At 48.9% G+C, this 8181-nt stretch overlaps 1 long non-coding RNA gene across 1 annotated transcript; it reads left to right on the forward strand.

The window, feature by feature from the left end:
- Window positions 1-3041: 3041 nt before the first annotated feature.
- LOC118885898 lies at window positions 3042-7395 on the forward strand. The gene is made up of 3 exons (XR_005017579.1): window positions 3042-3247; window positions 6135-6287; window positions 7230-7395. It is a non-coding gene; the product is annotated as an uncharacterized LOC118885898 (long non-coding RNA).
- The last annotated feature ends 786 nt before the right edge of the window (window positions 7396-8181 follow it).

The following is an 8181-nucleotide window of genomic DNA, read 5'->3' on the forward strand; positions in this document are numbered from 1 at the left end:
AAAGTTGCACAGCGAGCAAGTAGAAGTTACTTGGCTCTCTCTCTCTCTCTGCAGTGGCCTCTCACATGGGTGGAGCAGGGACTCTCCCAAACAATTTGAAAACCCCTCCCTGATCTGTGGTGGCACTAAAATTCTACAAGGGTAAGTCACCACCTGGAGAGTCCTGGGAGGAGACACAATAGGGTCTAAATCCTTGGCATGGATGGTTGCAACTGATCAGCAGGCAGGAATAAAATCCTGGGGAAAATGAACTGAGATGGGTGAGTTTTGAGGGGGCTGGGGGCAGAGAGAGGCAGGAGCTGCCGGGATGGAACGTGGACCCCAACCTTGCAGAAGGTCATTGGTTGAAGGTGAGAAAAAAGGAGCAGGGAAGCTGAAAAGCACCAAGGCACACTCACCTACTTCCCAGTTTGCTGGAGGAGGTCCTGGCATGGGGTTAATTACCCACTTTCCCAGCACTGTACCTGGAAACCTTCCCAGTCTGCACCTCTGTCAGGTCTGGGCAGCGCCCCTCCCCCGCAGGACAAATCCGAGGGAGGGCAGGGAGGTGGACCAGTGAACTCCTCCTCTCACGGCGCTCTGCTGCCACAACAAACACCTGTCTCCCCCTCCCCTCCTCCTGAACCATCTGGCCCAGAACCATCTGCTGGGGCAATGGGGTGTTCTGAATAGCTCCACAGCCCTTTGTCAGTTTGGATGTTTAACTCTCCACTTGGCTCAGCTAATAGGCTCCCAAAGATCCAGGGCTTCCCCATGGAGGCAGGAGGAGTTGGCTTGCATTTCCCAGGGTGAAGGATTTAGGAAAAGAACAAGCTCATTCAAGCTGTGCCTATTCCATTTTCTGCAGTGAATTAGGTGTTTTCATACCTATGTTATCTCACTTAACTCCCCAAATAGCCCAGTGAGAAAAATGTCACTATCCCCATTTCATGGATGAGAAAACTGAGGGTCTGAAAGTCACCATGATTAATTAAAGACCTAAAGCTCAAACCCAAACTCTGAGGTAAGCTTGTCCGGGTTCTCTTCTGATGCCTCTGTGAAGGGCCAGAGAGGAATTGCAGCAGCAAAAAAGATGCCCTCGCAGGCCTGCCTCAAAATTCCTCCCACTGAGGGTACTGAGTGCCGGCTCCTGGGGGGCGGTGGTGCTCAAAAAATGAACACCCTGTCCCTCAGGCAGTCTCCTCGCAGCAGGGGGACACACCGTTCATCACTGTGTTTATAATGAGGGAGTTTAAAAACGATGGCTTGTATACAAGTCACATCATAGCATATGTTTAATTTTTCTTTATTTTTTATTTTTAATTGCTTTTTTTTTTTAATCTAGAGCATTTAAAAAAACCCTACAGTCACCAATACATGATAAGTGGCATCATTGAGGTGTTGCTCCAACAAGTACTGAGAGATGGAAGCTCTTCTTGTTTTCCCCTCAACACTCAGAACCATTCTTGGCATTTGTCTCTTTCATGTAACCAGTGAGCTCACCGAGAGACACATCACGTGCCCATGGAGACAGGAAGCAGAGGCAGAAACGTGGTCAGCTCCTTCAGTTGTCGTCATATCGTTTGATTCCAATGACGCGCTGGGGAAAAGCCATGGGCCTGGTGCAGGGGAGGTACCCTGAGATGGGAGGACCACCTTCGTCTGGGCCCTGCTGTGTGACTAGTGATGCTCTGGCTGCTTCTTACGTTATCACCCCCTCATTCCTTCAGTAACACTGTGATGTTAATGCCATTCTGCTCCATGGTACAGTTGAGGAAATGGCTGAATCCTCACCTAGAGGTCACATGTCTGTCTAGTCAGTGATCAAAACAGGACTTGAGCCCATGCGGTCTGACTCCAGAGCCTGGGCACAGGATCGCTGTGCCGTCAAAGAGGCTGGCGGCTGGGAGGCCTCTGCAGCCTCGGGTGTGACTGACAAAGTCTCACCGAGAACGTTCACTTTCTTCCCTCCGAACCAAGCTTTCACCTGTGGTTCTCAGCCGTGGCTGGGACTTAGAATAACCAGGAAAGAGTTGCTAAGCCTGGTTGGCCCTGAACTTAGGGCTTCTGATTTTTTGGGGTGGGGTCTGCCCATTGGACTTGTTAAGATCTCCCCAGGGTTGAGGACTGATGTTCTAAAGGAAGGGAAAGGGTTGGGGAAGCATTCATTTCCTCAGCCAGGGGTAGGCCCTGCCTCACCCAGTTGCCCATGCAGGTGATGAACCTTTCAATTATCTTTAGTGATTTTTATACCTGGCCTAAGTCTCTGGTTTGGGTGTAGCCAGGACTAGGGGGGAGGGGTGGCTCACGGGTTGGGGGAGGACAGAGCACAAGGGGGGGAGGGGCGACTGGGGAGGGGCGATTGGGTAGGCAGCATGGGGCTGAAATTCAAGAGTTAATGCAAGAGCAGCCAAGCCTCTGAAGGAAAGGGCTGTTGGTGCGGAGAGCAGATGTGGCAGATTTAATGGCTTAAGTGCCGGGAGCAGCTGCCAGCCGACTTGGCTGAGTTACAGGTCAGGCTACCCCTTCCCCGGCCTGGCCCCATCCTTCCAGGGAGCCAGCTTTAGAGAAGAATGTGAACCCCCCAGGGCCTCGGAGTGAGGTGGGAACCCAGGTCAGCAGGAAGAGCTGGGTGGGCGTGGTGAGCCCAGCCCCGAGCTGATGTCAGTCCCCTGAGATTCCTGGTTCTGCCCATTCACTCTGTGAGGTTGGGTAAGACTCTGCCCTTTTCCAGCCTTGTCCACACACTGACCAGAGGGACTCTGCCGTCATTCCCAGTGCTGACCTCCTAGAACGCTCAAGGTGAGGCTGGAGGAGAGTGTGGGATTTCCATGGTGGCACCCGCAGGAACAGCCAAGGGCCGGGTTCAGCAAAGAGGATGGCGAAGCAGTCACTGTTATCATCCGTAGCAATAATAATCGATAGGGTCTACTGAGCACATCCTGTATGCCATGCGCTGTGCTGAGGGCAGAACAGGTTTTACCTCGTTTATTCTTTGCACTCTGCGAGGTACTTAATGTCACTATCCCTATTTTACAGATGAGAAGACTGAGGCTTGGGGATAGGCTACGTGGCAGAACTCTTGACTCAAATCCAAGGTTGCCGGCCTTCCAGAGGCAAGCTCTTGGCACCCACCGTGGCTGCTTCCATGGTCAGAGGCTTGCACAGTGGTTGAGAGCCCAGACTGGGGACAGTCAACCGGGGCTCAGATTCTGGTTCTGGCACTTCCTGGAGGAACCCTGTGGATTTCAAGCAGAATCGAGAAAATGTAAGTAATTAATGCTTAGTCCCAGGGTATGAAGTTGTTGGCTTTGTTGCTCCCTATCCACCTTCATCCTTGGGCAGGACAACATCCAGGTGTTGTCCTTTAGTTCACTGTGTCCCCAGGAATGACCAGAGACAATCCCATGAGCAGAGAAGAGTGGTGGGGGGTCATCTGCCGCTGCAGCTGGAGAAGCCGTGAGCGGGAGGACAGCGGCCCATGGGCCCAGGTGTGTGGAGAATGGCCGTGGGGCGTGAGCCGGCTGCAGGAGCACACTGGGCCTGCCTTTCTTTTGTGCCCCTAAATCAGACCCTTGCCCCGAGGGTGTCCAGGCCTGTGCTCGTTTGCTGGAGGCACGTCCCGGATTCCTGGAGGGGAGCCGTTGTGGCCCAAGAATGCATCGACCTGGGGGCGCAGTGGTCTGCGGTTAGCTAATACGAAAATAGATCTGTTTCCCAGCCCTTTTATTCCACACACAATGGATCACTGGCCGCTCTCGCTTTCTCTTTCCAACAACAATAATGCCATCAATACCCTCCCGGGGACATCTTTATTTGAAGGCTGGGAGGTATGAATTTTATCATTGCAGATAATCCTACCACTTACAAAATATACTAAACAAAGTGAGCCACTCCAGCTGCCCACTAAGGCTGGTTTTCTAGAATCGAATGGGCTTTTATTTGCTGAGTCCTCCTCCTACCCGGCCCCCAGCTCTTCTTCACAGGTCTGAATGGCCCTCGCCAAAGCCTTTCCAGAAAGTTGTGAAACTTGATTTCAGCCCAGAAATGAGCCCTGTGTGGAAACGATGGGCCTTTTGAACTGCTCTTCTAGGGCACATCCTCGATTACCGTGTGCTGAACTTTGCTGTAAGTAATATCACTCGCCCTGAATTGAGTTAGAAAATCTGAGGCTCGGAAGGGCCAGAGAGATTGCCTAGTAACTACATTCTAATAGAACCTTGCATTTTACAGGTGGGAAAACTGAGGCCCAGACAAAAGAAGTGACCAATCTAAAGTCACAAAACTAGCGGATAGCAGAGAAAGGTCTTGCCCTGCACTTTCCTCTCCAACCTCAGTGTCTCCCAGGCTGTGACATGTTCTACTGATGGTGCCCAAAGTGGTTTCAGGTGCCCTGTGGCATCAACTGGCATTAAGTTGCATTGATTTATCTAGAGAGAAAATTATTCCCTTTCAACTTTATTTTACTCCTGATGACAGCGGGGAGAAAGGCTTAGTTTGGTACCTTAGGTACCTCTGTAACAGTATTTCTCTCTCTTTGTAACAAACACAGAGCAGGCCTCTGCTTGAGACTAGGTAACAATATCTAGTGTGTATTTAATAACACTGTTGTGTTTTCATTGTGTTTACTTTTAATGATACCACCTAATACTGCTCATTTTCCACTTAGAGTTTTTTAATGACTGTTTTAAAATAACTATTTTTCATGTATTAAAAAATAATGTTATTTAAATTTTTTTAAAGTGAGTTCATTTAAGTAATTAACAATATAGGTGGTCCGTGGGTGTGGCAAGGCTCCTAAAGGCAGCAATGTGAATGGCTGAAGTTTGGAAACTAACTACCACTTTGTACCTGGTACTTCCTATAAATGGCTTCAGGGCTGAAGTCCACTGGAAAGAATTTCCAGAAAAGGGTGCTGAACTTGAACTCATTTCTCTTGCCTGCATAAGTCTATTGAACTTTTTTTTTCTTCTTCTTCTTATTCCTGACATTTTGCTCCACTAGAAGCAGCATCTTGCCCATTGCAGGTGCACATAAATAGAGGCTTGTCGGTGACTGTGCTGGCCGGAAGGGTCTGGCTCAGCCCCTCCCTGGCTGTGCTACCGCATACAAGCCATTGCCCGCCTGCAGCTGACTCTGTCTTCAACTGCATGTGAGAAAACTCAGGCTGAATGAATCTTTTCTATCTTTGTCTGTTTGTTTGTTTTTTAACTGTGCTATTGTCATGGGAGTTCCAGAGCCAGTCTGGAAGCATTCAAATCCTCTTTCTACTCCTTCTTAGCTGTGTGCTCTTGGGCAAGTTTCCTAGCTTCTCTGGGCCTTGTTGTCTGTATCTCTAAATAAAGGATGGAGAGGTGAGGACAAGACGAGGGAATGCTGTGTGCATCTCAGACTCACCCAGGAGATTCAAGGGCCCCCAGGACACCCGATGAGTTAATCAGGCAGGTGGGAGAGAACCCTAGGAAGCTGGCTGGTTATTCACACACTGGCTTATTTTGCCGTGACCACCATTAACTTCCCTGAGGGTAAGGTCCCCACAGCACATCACAGCACAGCAAAGTACCCAGTGAGCATTCGGTGAATGAATTAATTGAGTCCAATTCAGATTGGATTGTATTGGACAGAGTGATTCTAATCATCCGTCCATTCAGAAGATTCCTTTTCAGCATCTATGACATGACAGGTGGCATGGTTTCCTGTGCAAGAGAACCAGCTCTGATGCCACCCAGACGGAAAGGCTCACGGATCCACTACTTCCTATGTGATCTTGAATAAGTTACTGAATGTCTCTGTTTTTCAGTTTCCTCATCTGTAAAATGGGTCTAATAATAGTCACCTCATAGAGGGGTTGTGAGGAAAGGAGGAGATAAAGCATGAAAAATTCCTTAGAGAAGTATGAGCACAGAGGGCATAATCAATACAATCCATGCTAGTCATTGTGACCATGGGCTGGTGCTAGGATGGAGTAGAGAGTCAAAAGGACACAGCCCTGCCATCATGGCAATTACGGTCTAGCAGGGGAAATGGACAAAAAACAAATAGAAAAAAAGAAATGCAGTTAGAAATTGTGGCAAGTGCTGTGCAGGGAACAAACGGGGTGTGTCCTGAGAGAGAATGATGCTGAGGGCTATTATACTTTTCAATTTTGGCATCAGGTCAAACCTGTCTGGGAAGAGGCTATTTAAGTGAGACCTGAAGGATGAGATCGAACGAGCTACGTAAAGGAACGAACAGTGATTCAGACCAAGGGAGCAGCCTATGAGAAGACCCTGAGCTGAGAACCAGGGCAAGAGTGATGTGCATGAGCAGTAGGTACCAGGGCCTCTCTCCCTGGAGTGTGCGGGAAAGGAAATTTTCTAGGGCCACACAAGATGCTCCTTATTAGCTGGGATTATTAGCTGGGATTGACTCAATCACGTCAACTCAGAAGCGCCATAATTGCACCTCTTTGGGAAGGACTCATTCATTCTGGTCTGTGGTGACCTGTCATTGTCTACCTGGTGTGAGGCTGGAGAGAAGCTTCTTCCATCTGACAATGCTCAGCTTCATAATTCTGCCATTTTGCTAAAGTCAGGAAGCAGCCCCCATGGGGAGAGATGGAGCTACATGAAAAGTGACGGTCCCCAGGGAGACCGAGGTTCTGGGGGCTATACAGACAGCCAGGCCAGGCCAGGCCAGGTGACCCGCCCAGTGAGTCAGGCACTGCTGAACTCCACTGGCAACTGCCCTGTAGGGGGACATTTATGCTTTGAAGTTAAGTCTCTATGTGTCAACATGTGAACAAGCCTCTGGTTTAAAACATGCTTTATATATATATATATATATAATATATATGTTACAAGGACAGAGGAAAGGGGGAAAGGGACAAAATAGGTGATTAAATAGTGAATCCCTTTAGGGGATTGTAAGTAAAGAAAAAAGTATGGGAGACCCCTGTAAGTTAATGACCACTCAAGAAAGCAGGTTTGCTTAACCACAAAACCAAGCAGGCTTGCTTAGCAACAAAAACATGTAACAGAAACATGAGACATGCCCCCAGACAATAAAACAATTGTGGACTGAGACCCACATCCTGCCCAGTGAGCTCAGTAAGTTAATGATTCCTAGGACATGCTCTTCTGCACACACTAAAAACAAAAATATAAGGAAAAGGTGACAGTATACTGAAACCTGAGATGAGTTAGCATATTTTAATATATGTTACTGCCTTTTTTGCTCATTTCCATATATATATATATGCTTTATTACAGGCAGACGACTCTATGCCACTTCAATCCTAACAGCTGGTGGCAGCTCCCTCGGCCTCCAGTGTCTCCAGTTTGGGTTTGAGCACCGCCCTGAAATTCTTCTGGGTTGAGGCCGGCCTAAGACGTGCCCCAACTTGTGTGTAAGAACAGCTGATACTGATCCAGCACTTAGGACTCATCCAGAATATGTGTTTTCTTGGTCAGTCCTCACCACACTAAGTATTACAATTATCTCATGTTAAAGATGGGGCAACTGAGGCACAGGAAGGTTGAGTAACCTGCCTGGGGTCCAACCGGCTGTCAGTGGCAGGGTCAGGAGACAAACCCATGCAAGCAGGCCTCCAGGCCCAGTTGTGTCCCAGCAGGGCTGTGCTGGCCCCATGTTCAGTGTGATCCCACTCTCCCCCCAGCCCAGACCCACGCCACCACCACCCAGCCTGTGTGTTAGGAATGGCTTTCACAGCAGCCTCTCATGGCAAGTGAAATTTACCAGGCATGTAGAGCATCTAGTAAAATGATTTTAAGGGCTAGTTTGGACTGACTTCTTATCTGCTCTGAAAACATTAAGAGAGTAGCAAGGTTTCAGGCAGCCTGACCGACTCATTTCTTAGATAAGAGCTGGGGTAGGGCCCTACCTCTCTGCATTGGAAATGCGGATTCCCAGAACTGCTGATTGGGAATCTGCTGTGAACAAGGTCCCCTGGTGATTCTATGCACTTTAAAGTTTGGGATGCTCTGGTGTAGACCATTATTGATTCAGTTATTATGAGCCCTACTGGGTGCTTATATCTGGGCTGAGAGATGAAGCATTGTGCCCTTCTGGGGCTGCATGGGAAGGGCTAAAAGGGGGCCCGGGTTGTACCTGCTAGAGCTCTGAGAATGCCACCAGTGACTTCTAAACAGTCTGGAGCAGGATAAGGCACCAGAGACAGTGTCTAGAGGAAGTGATGCCAAG

Source organism: Balaenoptera musculus, chromosome 19 (genome assembly GCF_009873245.2).
Source record: "Balaenoptera musculus isolate JJ_BM4_2016_0621 chromosome 19, mBalMus1.pri.v3, whole genome shotgun sequence".
In the NCBI taxonomy this organism is placed as follows: Eukaryota; Metazoa; Chordata; class Mammalia; order Artiodactyla; family Balaenopteridae; genus Balaenoptera; species Balaenoptera musculus.